The following is a 25,601-nucleotide window of genomic DNA, read 5'->3' as shown; positions in this document are numbered from 1 at the left end:
ACATTTCCAAACTGAGCTATCATGAGCTGGGGAGACATGGAGTTCTCCCAGGGAGCGATATGCCTGAGATCATTTGGTTTTGAAGGGAATGAGGGTTCAGCTGTATGAAGAGAAGCTGTGCAACACAAATCTGTCTCAGGGTCTGAAAATAGTGTCTGCCAAGTTTTATTTATTGAGACAGACTTAGACTTTGGTTCTTGAAGCTCAAGTAAGAGGTGCATTGGGGGCAACTGTATCATATTCTTGTAATTACACAGGCTTTTCATCTACACATCTTTTGTTTTGTCGTCATAGAGGTAAGCTTGTCAGGGAAAGTAGTGCTGCTTTCTCTTCATTTGTGAAGTATTTAGTACTGTGTAGCCTTGTTCTGCATAGATTTCAATGCAAACAAGGGCAGTTGAATCTGGTCTTGCCTGTTTGCTTGCAGCTTGTGATGTTTTCCCTGACTATAACTGTACCGTAAAGGAAGAAACAAAGGGTAGTTACTTAAGTGCTCTAAAACCTGCCTCACTTCAGCCCCATTTATTTAATTTTGTAGGCTTATGTCAGACCTTTAAGGTTAAAAATGTTTCTTTTCTTGTCTTGGCTTGAAGAGCAAATGGAATGTTTCAAAGGAAAAAGAAAAAAAACAGATCCCATACAACTGGCCAGAGTGATGCAGCCTTGCCTGCTTTTCTTGATCTGAAACACTTTATTAGCTGGAGCACAATATGGCCTGGCTGTCTCCTTCTCCATCCCATTTTTGGATGGAAAGTTGCTAACCAAATGGGCGCAGAAGGAATCATCTGCTCTGAATGAGTGGATGTTTGCTTGTTTTCTTTGCAGCATAACATTTTCTTCATTAGACTTTTCTTCATTCTTTGTTCCTTCATGAAGTCCCCCCAGACTGGAGGGTGAATAATTTTGGTTTACAATGAGAAAGCTCAGAGATGATAATAAGCAGTGAATAAACTCTCTGTGTCTTACATGATACAGACTTGAACTCTGCTGAAGGGGCTGTATGCTGCAAGGTCAGGAGTGTGATGAAGTATAAGTTTGGAAGGAGAATCTGCTGGAGAGATAGTGTAACCTACTGAGTGATAAGTGCTGACAGACCGGCACCCTGATGTTTGAAGTGCTTTCCCTTGTGGCAGGAGTGTGTCTGTGATCCTGTTGTGTCATGGCCAGACTCAGTCTGTTTTGGAAGCCTATACTTTCTTCACATGGAGACTTTGAAAGATTCAAACTGAATGTATTTAACAGAACCCTGAATTTTGGGCCACAGTTAAAGATAAATTTTTGAAGATTCGATATGGCCTTCCCAAAAGGCATTTGTAACAATAATCATAAGCATATGTCACTACATTTACATTATTACTGTTACTATATGTTTATGTTTTTCTAATACTTCACCATAAAGTTACTGTGCTTAGTGCACTAGTTCACAGAGAATAAAAGCATGAAGTTATGATTTCAAAAGAATGCTAAAACAATAACATTGGGAAAGCTCAGTCATCTTCTAGTGCTTAACAAATTGGGAGAATTATTCAATCTGTCCAGGCAGGCTCTTGCGCGGTTCCTGTTCTTCTCTCTTTCTTTCCTGTGGGTTTAGCTTGTGAGTGCTTCCAGTATGGCCACACAGGGAGAGAAACTGAATATGTGAGAGACCCAGAGTGGAAGGCAGAAGATTAAGTGAAATGTCCTGGGACTTTCCAGGAGAAAGCTAGTCTGCTTTCTACCCAAACCTCTGTGACAGAAGTAGTATCAGAAGCAAGTCATGGATGGCTGGACTAATATGAGGTCTTGAGAAACAGTAGTGATACATTTTCAGTTTCTTGAATCAATTTGCTTCAGTTAGCTTTGTATATTTTTTTATATATATATAAAGAAAATAATTACAAATTTTGAAAATAAAAAAGCTGGGGAGAGAGAAAAAAAGAGATTTTTCTTTTTTAACCTTTACTTTCTAGTCCAGAATTGAGACAAATTAGCCATCCCATTTTCTCTATCTCCAGGACAGCAATCTTCTGTCACATTTTAAGAAAATTTCTGCTACCTGACATGGCAGTTCTATTGTATAGTCTGGTTCTTCAACAACCACTGATAAGAAGATTTCACTGCTTAGGAAGGCAAGAGGAGGCAAGGGTATAACTCTTAATAGTACACAAGGCTCATCTGGCCTCTCTAACTACTTGGATATAGAAGGTATATCTGCATCCATAATAGAAGATAATACTTATTAAAATTTTGATAAATAACAATAAACACTACAGACACGTAGATGTCAGTTTTCAGTGATTTGCAACCATACTCCCCTCCATTGGAAACAATGAGAAATAACTTGCAAGTGCTTTCATTATCAGCATCCCATAGCATAATTGTCTGAAATTTCATTCCTTCCCTCTTTCTACTGTATATGCACTAAGGTGTATTTTTAAGTATGTGTTCAGAAAGTATGTGTTCCTCAGAACCTCTGGGTCATTCGTGAAGAGAGTGGACACAGAATGACAAAGAAACTGAGGAAGTAGAAATGTTGTCTTGTTATATTTAAATGAAATTAGTAAAAGATTGTCTTTATTTTCTCTCGGCTTCACAGACTTAACTGTGAGAGGCAGGATCAAGTTGCTTGCCATCACATTCCAGCTGTAGCCCTGACATTTGTAACTTTTCAGTTCTTGGACTTGTAATGTTTCCATTTCATTTGTTATGGAATCCCTTTTGTGTAGCCTGACATTTCTTTCATTTCCTCTCCAGTAGGAATACTATTACAATAAGGACATGTACATCTAAAATCACTAATATACATTTCCTTTCTGGTAGCAGGAGGATAAGAGCCTTTTACACAATCATTGGAGGTATTAATTCATTTACCTCTTATAGTGGAAGACCATGCTCAGACATGTCAGGGTTTTATGGTAGTTTAACAAATAATACTCAGTGAAAGGCATTACGGAGTGAGTAACTATGTGTAGGTCTGGAACTGGAGAAACAAAAGTAAATCTTCTAGTAACGTCTTTTATTGGTCTGGGTATAGTAAGATATACTATAGATATATGGTATATCTGTGTATAGTATATATATAGAGAGAGATAGACAAACAACTGATAGCATAGACCTACTTTTTTTTTCCTCATATAGGAGGAAGTTGACTAGAGTCAACAAAAACTACTAAGCAGCTCTGGCTGGTAGTTGCTCCTTCTGGTGGTTACTGGTTTTCCCTTTGGATACGTATGTGACCAGGCCACCAGCTTCTATTTTTCAGGTACCTAAATTAACTGGAGGTGAGTCTTAACCTTAGAGATATTTTTGCACTAAATTTATTAAGGACAAATTAATGGAATTCAAATTCCATTTGAATTATCTGAATGAATGTGCTCACTAGTTATTCTGTCAAAAGAATTCAGAACTGGAACTAGATTTAGTGTACTAGTGAACACAAGTATCATTGATATAATAGGTTCATGATGGTCATGATCCTTTCTGCCTAAGTAGTGCAACTTCAGTGAAGTCAGTGGGCTGCTGACATATCCCTTACTGATTACTGGTTGCATTACTCTGATACAACTCCATACTGGGTATTTTATTATAAATCTGTGCCACTTTCACTAAAAATGTGAAGACAATCAGTAAAATAACATGAAAGTAATTTTGGGGAAAAGAACGAAGAAGGAAAATCATAATGAATAATTGGATGATCACTGTTTGCAACTGTAAGCTTTTCTAAAACATTGATCATTATGATTTAGGCAAAAAGATTGCATATTCATGCTATTGTGTTTAGAAATTGCATGATCTCAAGAGGCTTGAAAACCTTCAAAGATATTGAACATAGGCAACAGTATTACCATGAGTAATAGTATTCTTACCAGTTTCTGTATTTCATCTAAGTATAAAGCTATCTTCTTAGAAAAGGCAAATTATCATTCATCTTTAGTGTCATGTGTGGATATCAGACCATGGAATCTGCAGTATTTATTTCTCTGAATTATATTAGCTACAAAGCTTTCATGTTTCTCATTTGCTCAGGAGAATCAATTTACTTGATGGACACCTCTCGTGTTATGAAACACTGTATGACTTTCTAGAGATCCAGTTCATCTTTGTGAAAACAGAATTAGGCTGTCAGTGTGCAGTTGTTTAAAATAAGTTCCATTCTTCACCGATGTGGTGGGTAAGATCATGACATAGTTTTACAGATCTACACAGGATTTTAGAAGGAATTCATAGGTATTCCTAAGGGGCTTGACCTTGTTGACAGTGTTATTGACATAACTAATTTTCTTCTGTCTGACACAATGGAAAACTAAAATGCAGCTTTATTAAATAGCCTTATTGAGTTGTAGGAAAATTACAATTTCTTTCAGCTTTTTTAAAAAAATGAGTCTTATTTATTAACAAACATATTTTTCTGTTAGGGAAATTTTCTGTGGACAGAAGTGAACCAACTATTTGATGCATCATGTGTGCTGAAGGTTTTGGTGATTTTTGACGATTAAAAGTATTCAAACTGAGGACTCCTGAATAAATTTCCTATTTTTTTCTTAGGGGAGGAAAGAAAAAAGTAGGGGTAATTATGTTTTTCTTTAGGATGCTTCTACTGTGACAATTGATACAACAGTTATGAAAAGCTTTATAGGAACTGAAAATGAACACTACAGTGCAGAGAAGGAAGTGTTTTACATTGTGACTCTTATTTTATATTTCAGATTTGATGGTATTACACAGTACAGATTTAATGCACAGTTTAAACAAAACGGACTGCTAATCAGTGACACTTTTTTTTCTTTTCTTGTGAGTGCTTCTGAAGAATCAAAATATTATGAACATTATTGTGTGGCAAACTTTGCACCTCTGAAATTGATCACTATTTTGCTGATCTTTTACGCTGAAGAAGAGCCACGAGTCTGCATTAAAAATAAAAAAATAAAAATTACATTTCAGATTACATTGGCTTAGTCTATTGAATGTGTTCCCAGAGATATGTCCCAGAATTTATCTTGTTTTGCAGTGATAGTTTATAATTAAACTTCTTGTACCCCAGAGGGCCCTTGTTTTGGCTTTCTAAGAGTGAAAATGCAACGTGATAGATGTGCCTTTGTTTTTTTTTCACCTCACATGAATGGAACAAATGTCCAGATTTGCCTAAATTACAGCCAACTTGTAATCTTTAAAAATTAAATAAAAGAGCTGTTTGTTTATTTGAAGGAATTCTGCCAGTATTTGGAAGCAACAAGAACAAATGGTTATTTAATTATTTTAAAGCACTAGTATAGTATTTATTGGCCTATTGTTTGTGCTAAATTGAGCTGTTGTCATGACGTTAGACTTCTTAATACAACACACAAATATGCAGTTAATATCCTGAGGATTTTTAAAAAAGATGTTGCCTTGTCAGACGTCTCTCAGAACCGGCTTTGTTGTGACAGTTGTGTTAGATTGTCTTTTGTTTGGATGTTGTTCTATAGTCAGTTCACACAGGGTAATCAGCTCAGCCCTATTCCGCCTCCAACTCTATTAAACCTATTTTACAAAGTCTGAACTCGTCCTCCCTCTCCCTTCGCTCCTTTTGCAGGTGCTTTTCACAGAGATGATCTGCAGCTTCCCAGTGGTGGCACTGGGCAAAGTCCAGCCCAGAAGGGCTGAACAGGGTTGTGAGATGCATAAATCAAGGTCCACAGGGTGGCTGATTGGGTCAAATGTTTTTTTGAAGACTTTCTAGCTCAATACCTCACAAACGCATGAGTTCCCAGCCTCCGCTGTGGCTGATAGTGTGTTACTGTCAGAAAAAAAACATTGCCTTTTTTTGCCTTCTCTGAAAGCTCTGCTTTTATTTTGAATGCTCCAGTTAGTGGAATTAATGCATGAGGGTTTTACAGGCAACATCCTGCCTGGAACCACATGTTGGACAAGACTGAGCTAGAAGATACAGTCAGGGTCGGGGTTAGTCTGACACACAGGAAAGGAGGAGAGGAGTTGTTGCAGAGTTTTGAAACTTTTCTGTCCTCAAACTTGATATCAGACTGGGTCAGATCCCAGTGAATGTTTTAGTTCATTATTTGCACCTACTGAATTTTAAAAACTGAAAAATATTTCTGAGAGTAATCAAGCTCCATCAGCTGGGTTTTTTTGTTTCTCTGTCTGTCTTTGGATGTATCAGGGAGTCATAGCTAACTGTCTTGCAGCAGTAGCTTTCTAAATTAAACATCGGAATTAGGTGCTTGACATGAGCATAGAGGTTTTGGAGGTCCTGTGATGGAGTTTGATAGTCTCGTTGCACAAGACAATCAGTCAGCTGTGGGTATGCACATTCCCATTCAACTTTTGCTCTTTGAATAATTTCTGCCTCATATAGGTTTTCCTCCATTTTTGAGGAAGACAAATGAGATGCAATAATCCTTCCCACGCTGATAGCCGTGGTATCCTGGTCTTAGGCTTGCCCAGTCCAGTTTGACAGCCAAATCAGATGAAGTGGTGGTTTGGGGCAGTGTTTGCAGGAATAGATGCTGGCCCCTGGTTTGCTCATGAGGCTTCATCCTTCATCCTTTCTTGCACTTATTTACCCTTCAACACCCACCCTCCACCACCCCACTCCCAGCTCTTTATCACCGTACAGCATCCCAGCTATGCCCCAGATCGGGCCTCTGCTATGGCACATTGCTGCTTTACAGCCAAATTCACTTGGGTCTCTGTCCTTCTTGCTGGCTTCCTCCCACTGCCAAGGTTGCCCATGACACACAACAGCGTTATTTCCCTGTCTGGTGTCTGAGATTTCTCACTGTGCCTCCTGCCCTCAGAGTTAAGCAATTGCCACTGCATGGCATGCTGAACTCTGCGTGACCCATTTGAGGGGTTTCTTAACTGTGATGTCCTACAGTATGGGCATGAGAACGTGCCTCCAAATAACTTGGGAGCACAATTCCAGACACATATATTTGTTTCAGTGAATTGAATTTGCTTGTTGGGTGCTGATATTTTCCTAAGCTTATGCTTTATTCATAGCATTAATGACACTTCTGAAAGAGGTGGTGATGCATCTCTGTCTTAGGTTTTTTCAAACAGCAATAGCAGTGCACATTAGATGATTTATGTATGAGTAAAATTGCAGTGATAACCAGAGACTTATACATCAAATTAAACAAATATAGTCTTGAGGTTTTAAAAAAAATATGGCATTACCATGATGAAAGAAATACTTTTGATTCAAGGATGAAATGGATCTCATTTTTAAATTTAATTTTATATTACCATTTTGTGATTATCATTGTTGGATTACTCATAGGATTTAAATGCACACCTTTTAAAATTAAATATAGAAAAATAAATATTTTAAAAAATCATTTCAAGACCACTATGTACATTATTACCTGATCTACAGGACAATGTCAGATTTGCTTTGATCCATTTTGATCTTGAACGGATAGCAACCAGCTTTCAGCAGTTTATTTTCTTAATGTTTCTATTTCAATGTTCCCATATCTTAGACTAAATTGAAGATGTTCAGTGGCCCAAATGACTGTATTTGTATTCTAAATTTGTTGTATCTCTTATTCTGGTTTTAATTTTGATCTGTTTTCGGATAACTAATGGGTATACAAACTTCAAGAAAAAGAAATACAAAAGAAAGTAAGTATGTTTCAAAATGTGAGCCCAGTAATACTAATATACAGCACCATGTGTGTTTCTCCAGTGCTCTGAGAAGACTATCTTTTTTAAACCCTTGCCTCACAGGGATTTGTATTCCTGTGTGAATGTAAGTGATACCAAGGGCAGGAGCCTTTGAATGCAGCTGCAGTTATCATTAAAAGAGATAAATATTTGAAGGAATTTTGATAATTTAGCTGTGCTTTGATATCATAGGTCTCTTGTGTGAAATACAGAACTATGCCAACTAGAAAATAGATGACCATTTATTGGTGCTTTCTACTTTATTTAAAAAAGCTTCTAAATTGCATTCTATTTTAATGTTTAAAAAATAAGATCATATAAATCTGGAAACTCATATTCAGGTGAATCACAGTAATTCCCTGTGGAACAAGACACACATATAGATGACTTGTATGCCTATATCTGAGTTGGCACAAGTTACTTTTCCTTGAATCTTGCATCATTTATATCCCTAGTCTCTTACGGCAGTAACAACGTTACAAATCACTTCAAAACTGCTTTTGGCTTGGCAGGCAGAATTTTGGATTAAAAACATTGAATTAAATACAGAAAAGTGGACATTTCCGAGATTCTGGAGTTCACACATTACAAATCAGTACAGCATATATTCTCTGTTTGTATTTAACATTACTTACCTAGTAATATGAAACTATAGCAGTTCCTGGTTCCTCTACTAGATTTGCAAATACCTGTCTCGGAACTTTGTGCCCTACACTTTGGCAAGAGGCGGTGCTGTAAAAGTTGTGGGAAGTGAAGCTTTAACAATATCCCTTCTCCTTTTGTTGTTCTCACAAAGTAAAACTTGGACATTCTCTGGAGCCATTTGCCCACATTTACTATTAATCTAGAGCCTGTCTACTTTTTAAATTTTTTTGGGTTTTTAATTATATACAATCAATTGGTCATATTAATAAATCTGCTATCCAGCCATTAATCATTTACAAAACAACGCAACCTAAGTGGATTGTGTTGTTCCTATTGCAAAATCTTCTCTGTCTTTTTTTTATTATTATTATCATTATAATAATTTCCTGAAAGCAGAGTGGATTCTGACACAGTACCTGTCAAACCTGGAAAGACTTCAGACATAGGTTCCAGTTTCTACCAGTCTCTAGTGACCTGTGGATCCAGATTCAGACATTCTAACTTTAAACATACTTTTTTTTTTTTAGCCATTTAATTGGTCAAAAGTTACTTGGCATAGAGGAAAATGGAGAAATGCAGCCTGTAAACCCATGAAAGAATGTTGTTGCATTACAGCTGCCTAACAAGTTATTGCACGTCAGCTGAAGTGCTGTAATTGTCTGTCCATGCACTTGAACTTGCCCAGAGTGAGGTAAATGTCCACGTGCTCCAGGGGTAACTCATTAAATTAAGCATTATCTTTTAGTAATGAGAAGTCTCTGCTGTTCTTCCATTGCTTTCTATTTTAAAGACAAACTTACTCGAGTAATTTTAATTATATGATTTGCTGTGTGTATATGTTAGATATTCTTCAATTGCTCATGCAGACTGTAGACAAACACACATATATGTGTGCATACATCATTTTCCATGCTATAATTAGGTATTTCTGGCACTTTGCAATAGTAGAATCAAAGCCAAATTGTAGCTACCTTTGGAAAATTTTAAAAGCAGCTGTAATTGAAAAAGGAGGTGTAACTTTTCTGTTTTAAAACTTTATGAGAATATTTTTTTCAGGAAATGTAATGTTTTCCATCATCATTTTAATGTTAGCTTTTGACAAAAAAATGCCATGGAACTTCTGAATATGTGTGTTTTTTAAGCAGCTCTGAAACTCAGTAGGCAATGACAGAAATGTCACTATATTGTTGTGATTCTCTTCAAATACCAACTTAACTTGAAACTTGACTTTTGATAGATATAATAAAAATGACTAACTGTTAATTCTAAATAAGTAAATGTAATTAATTTGATCCTTTGGAATAATTACAGTTAATAATAATGAGTTGAAAACTTTCTTGTTGCAAAAGGAAAGAAACTTTTTTTCTCACTGTAGTGTTTCTGAGTTGTTTGCCATTTGGACTATCCCGTTATTTATACTACCCTTCAAGATTCACTATGTCGAATACTGCTAAAGAGTCTGTATTCTGACAGGCTCTTAAATTAACGGCTGTGCATGTATGAAGTATAAGAATGGAGTATGTGAAGTACAATTAGTTTTTAGTATTTATATTTGTCTACTGATCCACTAGAATAAAACAAACTCAGATGAAGAATCCTTTTCGCGAGCTGTAAATTTCAAGTTCTGACCTACTAACTTGATGACAGTAAAAATTCTCCACTGGGTGTAAGATATTCAGCATGTCTTAATATAAAGTCCAGAAGTCAAGGCAATGCCTGACTGGAATAAAGAAGTAGCTCATCCAGTCTGCCATTCTGGCACTAACAGTGGGTAAGACCAGATGTTTCAATGGAGGACATAAATCTTCACAATTTCACTGTTCTAAATTGCAAGATGTTGTTTCCTACAGCATTCTCACCTAGAAATATGAAGATTAATAAGCTTATAACTTTTCCCATATAGTCACTATATAACGTATATCTTAAATACCTTTCTTAACTTATTCTAACAATTTTAAGAATTGAAGAATTTAAGGATATATTATCAAATTGTGCAAAAGTAACCCCCCCCCTTTTGTTTCATTTACAGTGAGAGGAAAAGTTCTGAATATTGGAAAATCTGGCCATGTCAGTACAGTAAAACTGAATTTTGTTTCAATGTGAGAGAGGCAAAGGGTCTTATCAGGGAGAGAGGTGACAGAGCTGCCTGACTGCTGTATCCTGGAACACTTTTTCCATCCTACCAACTAAAGGTATTCACCAGGAACAATGAGTAGCCCTTCTGCTACTGGTGTTGAGGGTATCTCTTTCGCTGATTGAAGCTGTGTTTTTTGCCCCAACCTTGCAGGATTTTTTGTTTGAATGTTCAAAGTTGGTTCTGAATTTTGACAAAAGATGCAGTTGAGAAGTACTGCATCTTGTCATGAGCAGTGACCATAGTGATATTTTTCTCTGGCAGCAAACACTCATTGGATCTGATTACTACTACCACTTTCTTAATTTACTCTGACCATTTTTCTCTTAACTTTCCCAGCCACTGTGGTAGTCTATTATACAAAGTAAAGTAAGGAGATAGCATGCATAGTGCCTCTAATGTTAAAATAGCTGGATGATTGTCACAAATCAGTCAGAATCTTCCTATTTTTATTGCCCAGTAGGATTTACTTTCTGGCTAATTTTATGAAGATGGTGGTATATGAGGGGAAATTACTATGTTGTCACATTGCTTTGTTGGTTTTGGAAGTGGTTCCTCGCACACTGAGTAGCAGACATGCAAAATTATTTGCCAGATGGTGTTGCAGATACAAGAATTTTACAAGGGCTCAAAGAGAATCTGGACAAGTACTTGAAAGTGATATCTACTTGGGGGTTACAAAATAGACAGGCCACAATAGGCTCAGGAAATCTCCTGAGCTGAAAATAGATGGAGAGAAGGGGGAGCAATAAGTGTGGGGAAATATCATATATAAATGTTCTATTCTTATTCTTCCTTACACTTACTGTTGAAAATAGGCTACTAGACTGGATGAGCCTTTAATCTTGCCATTACAAACATTTTTATATACTTATTTAAGCAAAGAGGTGTTGTGTGAGAGAGTTTGTCTGGAACAGGAAATGAATGTTGAAGGTGGAGAAAACCCAGAACTGCTTAAATGTAGAAAATCGGTATTGTGTTTTGTGCTAAGGAAAGCAAATTGAGAGACAAGTTTAATGTTGAAAGATGCTCAAATGTGATTATTTTCTCAGTTACAGTTTGCAGTCTTGCTTTTTTAGCTTTTCCATTTCATCGTATATTACAGTGAGGAATTGATTTGCATTGTTTTCTTGGTGATTCCTTCTGGTAATTCTCCAAGTACATACAGAAGCTGATGTAGCTGCACATCTCCTACATCTGTGTGTTGTTTTCTAAACATGTAGTCAAGATTTATATCATAATTTGCACTACAGCACATGTATACTACTAACAAAGAAAGGAACAATCGGCTATAGCAGCTTTGTCTGCTAAAGATGTTCTTCTTTTTCAGAAAGGAGATTGTTTTGTGGAACAATTAAAATGGGCATGGTCAATCGTAGTTTGTGAGTTAATTCAGTGACTCATAATACTGAAATTTATTATGCACATAAAGCATTTATTTTAATATTGTTTTATTCGTTTGTCTCGTCCTTTGTTAGGCTTGGCCTTGTATGCTGGATCTTATCGTTTTATTGTTTTCTGGTTTTAATGTTTATACAAACACTTCTGAAAAACAAGAATGTGGATGAGGTACCTCTAAAGGAACAGAGCTGCCAAGGTTTGAGTGAGCTTTTTGAATTGACTCACTCTGCATGTCCTGACTGCCAGAGCTGAGTTATAACTTGTGAATGTCGCTGGAAGCAGCCTACTTTCTTATCATCCATAAAATTTAAATTTGCCTCTGGCAGAACTTGTGTTGCAAAAAAAGTTTTTTAAAAAGTTATGGTCATCAATGTTATTACTGCAGTTCTTAATATGATGAGTATTAGTGATGATGGTGAAAATAATAAGTGGCCTTAGTCCCCAAATTGTTCTACTCAAGAAGAACAAAACTCTGCTGCAGTGTTTTTCTTTGCATATTTTACTGTTTTGGCAGATGATGTCAGCCACAAACTTGTATCCGCTGTCTGAAATAACTGCTTGCTGATCATTAGAGTGATTACAAACCACGAGCTTAAAGATACTCTGGAACCTGTCAAGAAAAAATGTTGCGAGAAGGTATTTTTCCAGAAAAGCCATCTGAGAGTAGGGAGGCTCTACAAAGGTATCTGAACAGTCTGGATCGATGGGCTGAGGCCAGCGGGATGAGGTTTAACAAGGCCAGTAACAGTCCTGCACGTGGGACACAATAACCCCATGCAGCGTTACAGGCTTGGGGAAGAGTGGCTGGAAAGCTGCCTGGCAGAGACCTGGGGCTGTTGGTTGACAGATGGCTGAACACAAGCCAGCAGTGTGCCCAGGAAGCCAAGAAGGCCAATAGCATCCTGGCTTGCATAAGGAACAGTGTGGCCAGCAGGACCAGTGAAGTGATTCTGCCCCTGTACTCAGCACTGGTGAGACCGCACCTTGAGTACTGTGTTCAGTTTTGGGCCCCTCACTACAAGCAGGACATTGAGGCTCTGGAGCGTGTCCAGAGAAGAGCAACGAAGCTGGTGAAGGGACTGGAGAAAAGTTTTACAAGGAGTGACTGAGGGAACTGAGGTTGTTTGGCCTGGAGATGAGGAGGCTGAGGGGAGACCTTATTGCTGTCTACAGCTACCTGAAAGGAGGTTGTAGCGAGGTGGGTGTTGGTCTCTTCGCTCAAGTGACAGGTGATAGGACAAGAGGGAATGGCCTCAGCTGTACCAGAGGAGGTTCAGATTAGGCATGAGGAAAAATTTCTTCACAGAAAGGGTTATCAAGCATTAGGACAGGCTGTGCAGGGTGGTGGTCACCGTCCCTGGAGGTATTTAAAAGATGGGTAGATGAAGTGCTTAGGGATATAATTTAGTAGTGGGCAGGTGTGGTTGGGCTCGATGCTCTCAAAGGTCTTTTCCAACCTAGTGATTCTATGATCCTATGAAAGAAAACCTGCTTTTTTCCTCCTCCCAATTTGCTAATAGTGTGAGACAATAGCAGTGTAAGCGATAATTATCTTGGTAAAAATTGTTAGTCTTCTTTGTTCTTTTTGGATGATGCTTTCAGTGGCCTTTTATTTTTTTTTAATTAATAGCATTTCTGTCACCGTATGTCTCAGCAATCACAGATTTCCAGAATAACAAAACTCACAGTTTACATGTAAGTCTCCATGTTTTTCCTAAGTTCTGGACAAATGTAGCTGTTGTGTGTGTGTCCTAGAAAGGGAATTGTGAGACCTTACCCTGCGTTGCACATTATGCAGAAAGAATTAGCAGTGAGCTCTTTCTTTGCCTCAGGAGGAACACAAAGCAGCTGTAGTGGGACTAAGGGCTTAGACGGCTGATCTCATTGAGGATGGAGGATAGTGAGCACAACAGAGAAAACGTTCGATAGCTTGTCAATTCATGACCCTAAAGTCTAAGAGACTTCCATTCCCTCACACAAATGCTGATCCCCATTAATATGAATGGTTGAACTTCATTTGACATCAGTCAGTGTTGGGCCTGAGTACAAGTACATTATTCCCTGTGCCATTAATGCAAGTCACATACCGCAGCAGAGCAGACAAGGGAAGTAGAGTTTCCAGTAGTCATTGTTGTTTTGCTTTTGCAGAACTGTGTGAAGATAGTCAATAGGTTTATTCCTCTGTAACCATGTTCTGTGCTTGAATGTCTTCAATATACTTGTTGGAATTTATAAAGTTCATCTTTACACTTGTTTCTGTTTATTTAAAACTGATATGCTATGTCAGGTGGCCAATTTGACTGGGTAGGAAGAAGCAAATCATATTTAAGATAGTGACACTGATAACTATTAATTAATATGATCTGATTTCACTCCTTATTCCCTTCAAGTCAATCCCCATCTGTGAAACTGGAATAGCAGGAATGCCTTTCCTCTGCAAAGATAAATAATATATGAACAAGTTATTGTATATTTTAAATTCAGTGTATGAAAAATGTTTTCAAAAGTACATCTTACTAGTCTGCTATGTCTCTCTAGGCACAGGAATTTCAGTTTTGCATTGTGGATTAAAAAAAAAAAAGTATTACTTTGTCTAACAGCTTATCACCTACCTTTTCATTATAGAGGTGGTTACCATTTAGTTTGCTGAAGGACCCGTGGACCAAAGTTCTTTTCGAAAAGCCAGTATCTAGTTTTTCTGATGATTTATTCCTAGTAGTTCTTACTTTTGGGTTCCTTGTGAAGAAAGTGCCCTTCATAGGATCTGTCCATGTAAAGCTTTTGTATAATGCATGCTCATTTAGTTAGCTGTTATATTTGTAAGCTCCAGCTGCAGCCATCACTCTCTAAATCTGTCATTGAAGGATTTTGTTTTAAATTCTGCCTGGCTTTGTTTTCAGATGTCCCTGAATTCCTCCCTGTGTTGAGTCACAGCTGTGAAAAGAGAAATCTACCTTTTTAATTCAAGGGGTCAGTGCTTTAAAAGCACTAAAGCCCAGCGGGGAATAGCTTAAGGAAGATAGTTAATCATGATGATCCCAAGGGTTTTCATAAACTTATAGGGCTCATCTGATGTGAAGACTCCTGGATGTCTTCTAGCCCTGGTTTCTTTACAGGATGTCTGTTTTACCAGGGAGTGGGATCCCCTATAGAACAAACACCTGTGACGGATATTTGCCACCTGCTCAGCCATGGCTATAGAATCACAACTTAATCTTCTCCACCACATCCCTTTTCTAGCTAAGCCAGAGTGGAGGTCAAATCCTTTCTCGTCTATTTTCTCCCTACGACCTTGAGAAGGATTTAATGTAGTAACTACAGTGGCTTCCACTTCTTGATTCAAGTGGGAGATTATAGATGGGTTGGAAGGAGCTGCTCATTGGACAGAAAGGAGAGGTCAGGCTGGAACACATGGCTGATATTTTGTCTTCTGGGTGAACAGAACTTGTTGGCTTGATTTGGATGTCAGCAGTCCATCCAGCGATATTTCTCACTCGGCTTCCTCTTCTAGCTCCAATGGGGAAATTCTGGAAGGAATCCCTTTCTTGTCACATCAGTGCAGACAACAGGATTATTTCAAATACAGTGTCAATAATTTTGACATTTGATTCTGTGCTTAGTTCTCATGAGATGGACAAACTAGGACTGCATGAGTGAACATTATCTGGCAGCCTGGAGATACTAGATTAAGTTATGTAGCTAATGCAGTGTCTGTACCTATTTTGTGTATATTTCATTTGTCATGTACAAATATTGCTATTCTTGACACCGGGATTTATGATCTGCTCATAAATCAGCTCTTGAATTTAGTCAGTTTTATAAAAGGAAAGCATTGCTGATTTCTGTCAAATTTCAATATTAAAGGGGTTAGTTTGTCAGCAGATCAGGTGGGCAGGAAAAATAAGGATGGTCACTATAGAGTAGTAAAAGTCGTTATCAAATGGCTGTCAGAGCCTTAAGTCAGTCAGTGGAAAGGTGTGCATGTTGCTGAACTCCTTCAATGTGTGATGGAGTTCAATTATTCCTCTGTCCATTACCTGTTAAAAGAACTAACAGAAAAATTTAGGTTGAAAGGGACATCAGAAGGTCATATGATCCCATTTGCAGCTCAAAGGATGGATGACTAGGTTTTTATCAGATTGGTCAGAGCTATGCCCAGTCAAGTTTCAAATGTCTGCAAAGATGGAGGATCCATTTCTCTGAGCCCCCATTCCAATGCTGATCAACCCTGTAGGGAACAAAACTTCAGAACTGCCTCAAGAGCAAGACTGCCTCATCCTCATAGGGGACAAATGCCTACCAGGGAAAAGGAAATTAGAGGTGGTGTTTTACATCCTGTCTTCTTTGTGTTAATCTTCTGGTTATGGCAACTCCCTGGTAACTAACCAGTTAACTGTCTAAGAAGCTGTTCTGTTTCGCAGTGAAGTATTGATTCCTCTCTGCAGTCTGTGTCCTCACTTTGTCCTCACGAGACAAAGGAAAGTTATTGTGGTTTTAAACCAAAGTGGAAATAGTTCTGCGTTGAATGGAGGTGGTGATGCCTGAATTCTTGTTTTCTTTTTCGGTATGGCTGTTTCAGATTCCAGGAACCATCATGCTAGCACCCTTCACAAAGAGGCTTAAAAATAGACCGGCAAAACAACTCTTTTGCACCAGATATAAATTGATTTCTGCTGCAACACAAGCAGAAAGTTCTCTTAGGGTTTGATAGCACCGTGTTCTAACCCTTGAAAATGGTGAAGTTGGTGATCAGTGAAAACAGGACTGTTGAAGCTTTGATAAGTCTGAAGTCACACTGGCTGTGTGTTACTCTTTATGCAGCTCTGTGAAGTTCTTGTTTATGGAAAATTTAACTGTGATTGCTTATAATTTTCTGCAGTCTGCACAACGGCTTAAGTCAAGAATAAAGCGCTGGAAGAAGTGGTATGTGAGTCATGGATCTCACCACAGTAATCACAGCCAGCAGCGCGTAGTCCCTGGTGAGAAGGGTGGCCGGGTGACTAAGGCACTGCCTGGACATTGAGGGGATGTGGGTACTGGTCCTAACTGCTGGTGTGACCTTATGCAAGTGATGTCATCTCCTATGGTAACATTAAAACAAAAAAAACCCAACAATTAACACATAATAACAAGAATAGAAGATAGAGGCATTAAAGCTTTTAAACTACTTGGGTGCTGTGGTGACACGTACCTAAGGGAAACCCATCAAGACTAATAAGCTCAAATTAAGCCTTAGAATTGTGTAAGCTTACAAATGGGATGTGTTATAGTGGCTCTGCTTGTTCCCTGTCACAGATCTTTCAAATGTAAATGAAATTTAAAAACACTAGGAATAGAGCAAATGCATTCAGCCTAACAATATAATAACTAGGTTAATCTGCCAACACAGATGACTGCACTGCAGTGTACATATTCATATGTATATCATTTTACATATTGGCTGCACAAAATGTTGATCCAGAATTAGTTGGACAATGAATATAAAAAATCCTCCAAAAGTGTTCAAGTGTATAGTCATGAATTACTAAGTCAAAATTTGTTGGAAGTGTAAATTAAAATCCTTCTGGAATGTCTCTCCCCATACTCTAGTTTATATATTAAAGCCCCACAGACTATGCTGTACAGAGTTCACTGACGGTGCATCAAATAATGAGGTCATACGTCAATGAAAAGAATTCTAAGAAAATATGCCATTGGATATACAGCAAATGTATTTGATCAAAGCCCAGCTGCCATATGAAGTGTACATTTCTTAACCACCACTAAACTGTATTAGCCTGAATTATTTTGAAAACTATCAGATGAGACTTTTACACAGCTGACAATGAACTAAGTAATACTGGCAGTTAATGAAACACCCTATCAGGATTAGTACAATAGAAATAATTTAAAAAAATATTAATTATATTAAGATGCCAACTGCAACATGCTGTTGCTTGTCCTTAGTATTTGTAACATGCTGGTTTTCTCTAAGAGTCCTTTAGATACAGCTGGGAAATATGTTTGTGCCTACAAGCATTTAAGCAAACTTCCAAACCAGTTGGCAATACATTTCCACTTACATCGTATAAATCTAGCCGCAAATTTTAGGACAATAAAGCATTCACTGTGAAATGAAATTAACATTATAAATATATTTGCAAAAGTAAATCTTGGTTCCTTTATTTACTCCAGTTTGGGGAAGGTTTTATTTTGTGTCTTTTCTGATTAAGTTTTTTTTAGGAGGGTCTGATGGGTTATGATTGTAAGGATGGGTTGGCTCTGTGTGGATGGAACCAAGGTATTTTTTCGCTGCATACAGAGTTGGCTGGCTGATGCTGTCTCTGATGCATGTTAAGCTGAAATGTGTAATGTATTGTATAGTGTGCAATTAATGGAGCCGTACAACGGTAGGAGCTGGCTTAGGTTTGTATTGCTTGGCTCAAGGACAGAACAGCCCTACCTACTTGCATCTATAGATATATCCATGCAGGTATACGCTACCTACTTTCAGTCAGGACTTGATGAATCTTACCAGATTGCAACACTGTCTTCCCATAAAGCTGGGATTTTCACAAGCGTGTAAAATACATGGTAGGGCAAGACTCTGTTCAGGTAACTAATCTGTAAGATTCACCATTGCCACTAGCTACTGGTGACCCCAGAAATACCAGCCAGTCCAGACCTCTGGTAATAGAACTCTAGAGGACTCATACTCTACCCCTGCAGATGTTGGAAGGTCTCCTATGAAAAGAGGTACAGAGAACACATTTTCCGTAGCAAAACACTGGCAAGAATTCCTGGAGGTGAAAAAGAGACTGTAATCCTTCCTTTGAGTTGGCCATTGTAGGTATATATTTCTTCCAGCAAAAGAATGGTAGTTGCAGGGTCAGTGGTTTAGCTGGCTTGGCAGTGCTGCCTGGGGTTAATTCAGGTTTTAGCAGGACAAATGCAATCTGTTAGTGCTTAAATGTTCAGGCAGGTCTCCCCAAAATGAGCATTTCTTTTCTCTGATGGCCTTCATGACGCTTTTCTGGCTCTTCAGTATTTTCTCAACTGCAGGCCAGGGCTGTTCCACGGGTAAAGCTTCCTGCATACATTCTCTCCCCGTCTACTTTATTCAGAGCTGAGCCAAGCCATCCCAAGTGCTGCAGGTGGTGACAGACTTTTTGGAGGAAAATTCTCTGGCTCTCTTTGAAAATCTTCAGACGTCATGGTACTTGGCAGGAAGCAGTTTTCATCTAGTCTACCTTTTCATCAATGTGTCAAGGAATTTTCATCCTGCCTTTTTATTTTCTTGGATACCAAAGCTACAAAACCCATCTTAGAATCACTTTTCATAGCTTGAGAGGTTTTTTTGGTCTCCTGGGGAAACATGCTGTACTTAAAATAATGTAACACTGAGGTTTGGCTCAGGGTTCCTTTTGATTCTTACATGTTGCTAAATCGTGCCATGCACAGCTTTCTTCTTTGGGTTGTATTTTTTCTTTTTGCTTTTTTTTTTCTTTAATGAGGAGACATATAGGGTGTTCTCATGTCGTTCTAAATAAGGAGACTATGAGAAGCTGTTATTACAGACGTAATATATGAATTCACAGTTCCTTCCACAAAAATAAAAAAAAAAAAGAGAAAAAAATAATCTGAGATGCATATGCATCTAACTTTAGAGTGAAAGGCATGTAGATCTTTATGTGTGGAAGATATCGGTTCCGTATCTGACTGGTGGGACACATTATTCATCCGCCTGCCTCTTTCCAATATCATTATCAGATGACAAGTTGCTTTCCATCCCATTCCTTTTCTTGGACTCTGGACATACGTGAGAAACAGGCTATAGGATGTAAAACTGTAGGTCTGATTTTCTTTTGCTTTTTTTTAGGGAGACACAATGTAGAAAGAATTAGGGTTAGGGAGTAGCATTTTTTTATCATCAGTCTTGGATTTATGCATTACATGTCCGAAAAACACAATGCCACAGATAAAACTTCTCAGAATCTCTGTTTCTAGTGATTCAGAACATGTCTGTGTGCGTGACTGTCTATCTGTCACATTCTGAAAGGATTACTTGTATATCTACGTGGAATCTTTGTGTGTAATCCTGACCCCACTGACGCTGACCTGAAATATATCCTGGTATCTTTTGAGGATAAAGTGCTCATTTCCTATGTGTATAATTTTAAGTGCCTGATAGTAAATTTAATGGCTAGATAAGCTCTTCCTAGCAGTGTGACACAAACCACTCTATAGAAGATACCCATTGTTACCAGTATTTATGTATTTATCTCTGAACAGACAGTGCCTTTTATAAATACTTCCATCAGTAGATTAGATTCAGAGAGATGCAGAAAATGATAAAAAATAAACCAAATTAATTCCTTCACTATTCTCCTCTTATGTTTCATTTCCTTAATCAACAATTTTACTTTAACTTGAGTTTATCTTAATCTTAATGAACAAAAAGTCAAATCCTCAAGCATACTTTCTTCCCATTGCAAAGTTTTATTTATTACTACATGGTTTTCTGCAATAAGACCAGTTTTTTTTTTTTTTTGTTTTTTTTTTTTCCTGGCTTTCTTGTTCCCTCAGTGGCATCCTTCTTATGTCTTGCTCCCTTCATTTTTCTTTACTCTATTTGGCTCTTCTGAAGTGGGAATCAGAGCAGAGATTTTTCTTGACTTCCAAATTACTGGAGTTGAATGGATAAGATATAAATCCTGTGAGGAACTCAGTAAAGATAAATCTTGTAAAGCTTTGACAAAGTTACTGTAAGATGGGTTATGCTTCATGTGAGTCTTTACTGTTCATCTGGGTATTTAACAATAGCAAGGTCTGCCTTATGGCAAAACCTTATCTACACCAGACATACTAAACCCAATGATTTAAGCTAAACAAAACAAACAAAAACCCCCCACTTACTGTAGGCTCACAAAATTTTTTTGACCTTACCATATTATTTGGTAATATTTGCTAGTGTTGGAAAGTGATGTAATAGTGATCTGGGTCTTTTGTAAAAGGAAGTGTTATTGAGAATCCTGGAAGGGAATATTTGCTGTGCTATAAACAGCACGAAAGCTACTTAATAAATGGGAGAACAGTGGTTAATGATACTGTTTACCAGCTCTTGGATGGACATAGTTTTAAACTGAGATTTCACAATGAAGAGAAGATTCTACTCTTCCAAATAATATATCAACTAATCCTATATCTAAGGGGCACAAGAGCATAGTTTGATTGTGCTCTGGATGAATGTCATATTTGTTATTTAAGAAGTAAGTTAAAAACGTTAAGTCTTGAGATGTAATTTTATTTTTAGGGTTTTTTTATGAGTTATTAATCTGACCCATATATGCTTGTAGGTTTCCCTCATATAAACACAGACTATTCAATATTCAGTTCATTATTATAGTATATTTTTGAACTACAGTAATTTTTCTTTTAGAGTATGTGTGATAAATTACAGGTGAGAGTTTTACAGGTAAATGCATTAGAAATAAATATCTGCAGTTAAAGTGCTTTAAATTTGCATGCATATAAATACAAAATACATTTACAATATGAATAAAGAGATAATGTACCTTTCAATATATTTGAATTGTAGGTGGGGTACTTTTTGTTTCTTTTTGAGGCTAATTAGTTTTAAAACTTTTAAAGCAATATGTCTAACAGGCCTCTCGTGCTATTTGGTTGATGTCTGCAAAAAATATTTTTTTGGGAGTAGGATTAGATGATGTTTAATGATCCCTTCCAATACAAAGTATTATGTGATTCTATGGTCTTTTAGTCTCTTCTTGGAAAAATAAAACTGGAAAGACAAAACTCCAAAATCTCAGATGGGGATAGATAAGGAGAAAAAAGAAAAACTCTGACATCAGAGACAGCAGTTTACGTACCAAATGGCCTAGGTAACTTATTCAGCCTACTTATAAGTCCATAGTGATTATCAGACTTCTTTTTATTCTATTCTAGCTTTTTTTTAATCAACAGGAGCCAACTCGTGTTGCACTAGATTTTCGGTAGTTACTTGCTGTTCATAACATTGCTATTAGATTCACTATAACTGAGCCATACCATTTGGTTAATTGCTTTTTAATATTTGCAACAGGTTCATTGTCTTCTTTATTGGAGTTCAAAATTCCAAATTTTAAAATGGCCTTGGAAAACTAGTGGTGGAGACGAGTTTTAAATTATCCTCCAATTCCATGTAGATTTTTGTTGTGGAATTAAACTTTGAGTTACATGAGCTACTGTTAAACCAAGGGCATCCTTGCAGAGGGGTCACTTTCCTTCCAGCTCTGATCTTCGTGACATCAGGAGGAGTTGGAAGCCTGCATAGTATTTGTGAATGTGACATTTTGTGTTTAAATAGGTTTGAGCTGAACGGTCTGAAGTAAACTTCCATAAGCACAGAGCTCCCTACTGTCTGTGTATTTGAGAAGGCTGAAGAGCTCTGTTTATTGCAACAAAGGGCCTGGAATAAATTACGTTTGGTAAATTGGCCCCAGGTTTTCCTGTTTCAGACAGTAGCTCTGGAGCAATCTGTTTTATAACCTTCACTACATCTGACCAATTGCAGAGAGGTGAGACCTCATTTCATGACTGTGACATCACGCATCTGCTGGTTATGTCCAGTCACCTCTCTTTGGCAAGGTGGCAGGACATCAGCAAATCAATCTTTTTTTTTCCTTCAGCAGTTTTAACCTACAGCCCATTATGAATTTATGAGCCTCACAGGGAGATCCTGGTGGGATGGAGCCAGGCTTCTCAGGCCCTCTACAGCATCCTGTCTCCCACCCATACATGGGGCAAATAATAACTCCTTTATTCCACTCAAAATGCACCTATTTCAGTGAGGTGTATGCCTAGCTTCCTTCCTCAATCAGTCTTGCAGGTGATAATTAACACAGTGCAGATATTTTCTGACTGAAGCCAAGGTGGTAAAGCAGCTTTAGGCTCAGCATTTTTTCTTTTCAGACTTTTTTCCCCTCATTTATTTTGTGTCTGTTCATGATGAGGAAGTTTTAGACTATGTTGGTACATAGGAGAAGTATCAAAGAATTAAAGGAAATAATAATTTTTCCTTCTCTGACAAAAGTCTTCTGGCTTTTGAGGGGAGGAAAGAATGAGGGAGTTAGATTTGCTTTTAGGTTTCGTATTTTATTTCTGTTCATGGGTCCGTTTACTTCTGACCAGTGTGACTATGGCTCTTTTACGCACAGAATGCTGATTGACATTGCATATGTTACAGAGAGGAAGGATATTTCCTGAAGATTAATGGCCAGTTAGTTGGTCTGAAGTTCATTAACCTGAGCTAGTCATTAGACTGCTGGAAGGACTCAGTGTAGAAGCTGGAACTGTATTAGAAGATCATAATAAACTAAAAATATATGTGACAATCTGTCCAGATTGCAGTGAATTTAGGACAAGGCAGGGTTGGCTTGAGCTCACAGAGCAGCTGCCTCCAGTGTAATCTAACTGCCTTGTGTCAGGAATTAAAGCAAATGTTTTTTCACAGACACTATTCAAATAAAAGGGGGACGGGGAAAATAAAAAAAAAAATAAAGAGGGAAGATTTCCATTAGCAAAGAATCCTAAGTGAATAAATGAGGCTGTGAGGTATGGCCTAAAGGCCAAGTTTGGTGTTGGTCCTCAATCTACAATTAACCAAATGACAGCGTATTCAGTCAACTGTTTTTTTCCTATAAGCAACGAATTTATTCTTGATTCTTTACTGTACTTTACCTGGAGAAAGTGAGCCCCGAATCACCTGTTGAGATACCTGTTGGCAGAGACCCAGACCCTCAAGCCATGACTTCTCAACGTATTTACAGTGAGTCTGGCTCCCCATTGATTGCTTCTTTTTGAAGTATGGTTTGCCTCTATCATTCCTCTGAAGATGAACAGAGCTGGTGTCTCTTGTCTTAATATAGACAAGATGTCTCTTGTCTCTTCCTCCTCCCTTCCCCTGTTTTCTTCTTCTTTCCCCAAAAAGATTTCTTGATGGTGATATAACCTTGCAATAGTCTCATCAACAATAATCCTTTGTTCTCCAACCACAAATAGATGTACGGGTGTGGAAGAAATAACGGCCTTCTCTCGGGATCCTGTACTCTAATGAAGGGAAGAGAAAGATGAACCAGAGGCATTTCATGGTTGTTTTGTTTTCTTTCCGTGTTGTCTCATGAATATGTAATTGTACTTGTTCAAAAGCAGTACAGTCATACACGGAATGTGAGTGTTGAGGAAGGGATTGAGAAGAGAGAAGCTTGATGTTGTACAATAGGAAGGATGCTTTAGGCATTTTACAAATCATTTCCTTCTCTCTCTTCCCTGTTATGCCCTTACTGCATATACTGCTTGGTCTTTTGCTATTAGCAGAAGGTCTGCAGGCTCAGAAAGTACTAGCTTCATCGGAGAGACATTTCCTCTGGCAGAGAGAACTGAAAGGGTCCTCTTTCCAGTCCCTTCATGGCAGGAAGGATGTACTGCCTGCATCATGAGGTGCTAAATTGATTCTGGATGCCTCCTCAGTTTGCAGAGGTGCTCTGGCACCAGTGCTACAGCAAGCTGAAGTGCCAGACCTGGGGAGTGGCTCTGCAGCCACAATCTGTGTTGTGTCTCTCATGGGCTCACAAAGAGACTTTCCCTTGATGTCTGTGAAAGTGCTGGCTCATGTGGGTACTAGGATTACTCTTAATCAGGTGGTTTCACTACCTTTCAGAAAAGAATTTTCATGGCAAGTTATGAGCCATTAATCTTGCGAGTAGCCATAACATTTCTTTACTCCTTGATCTACAGCATTAATTAAACACTGACATTTGTCATTTTTGCTAACTATCTCCCTTGACCTCTGGTATCATGCACTTGCAGGGCAAAAGATCTGTTCTCACATATATTTTCATGCTCTGACTAATGTGATTTATTAACCATCAAATTCTACCTTCAGAACTCTGGATGCCATTTCAAATAATTTCATATGCAAAAATGGAGTTATTGGGCAAAAGGGATCCATTCTAAATGTGTACAAGCAGGACATAGGAGAACTGTTGCTGCTTTCCGTTCAGCTGCTGGGGTGGCAGTGTGACCTTGAGGAATTAGGTTCACTGCAGTTTTGTGATTCCATTTTTGCTTAGGGAAAATAAGGACAGTGACAATTAGTTTCAATTGTAAAACACTTTAAGATTTATGGAATATGAATGACTGTTATTAAGTGAAATGTGTTGCAAAGCTGGCTTAGTTGCACACTGTGCTAACAAAGTCCCGTATCAGCCTATGGACCTCGGCATGAACTGCTCATTAAAGTTTATAGGATGTTTTGGTGGGTGAATTGTAGCAGTTATTCTGCTGGAAATATCATACTGAAAGCACATTTAAATCCATCAGCCTCATTGAATTTTTCTCTATTGAAAAGAAACACAACTGCTTACTCTATCCGATTTTCTTATATTATTTATTAAAATGTATGATGATCACTGTTAACTTGTACACCCATGATATATGAGATATTACAGTTTATTCTAAGCATAGCATAAACATGCAATAGCTGTTGTACTAAAATAAAGAGAGAGTCATAAAACATTAAGATATCCTGAGGAGGAGTATGAACTAATGAGCGACATGGTCACTTTTGAAAAGAAATATTATTTTTATGGATTGTGCATTAAATTAACTTGTTCTTACATTTAGCTATGCTAGACATCGGTGTTTGAAGAGTTTTCATGTTTTTCAAAAATGTGTAAGTTTTGTATTAAAGAGATAGATTTACAGCATTTTATTTTATTCTAGAGCAAAACAATACTTG

The 25,601-nt window shown here is 37.7% G+C and overlaps 1 protein-coding gene across 4 annotated transcripts in view; it reads left to right on the top strand.

Moving 5' to 3' along the window:
* SEMA3D (semaphorin 3D) overlaps positions 1-25,601 on the top strand; it is a 144,251-nt gene that overhangs the window by 18,999 nt on the left and 99,651 nt on the right. The gene's annotated exons all lie outside the window — the stretch shown is intronic.

The sequence above is a fragment of the Cuculus canorus genome, chromosome 1 (assembly GCF_017976375.1).
Source record: "Cuculus canorus isolate bCucCan1 chromosome 1, bCucCan1.pri, whole genome shotgun sequence".
Taxonomy (NCBI): Eukaryota; Metazoa; Chordata; class Aves; order Cuculiformes; family Cuculidae; genus Cuculus; species Cuculus canorus.
The sequence above is the reverse complement of the archived record's forward strand: the minus strand, read 5'-3'. Positions and strand labels throughout refer to the sequence as shown.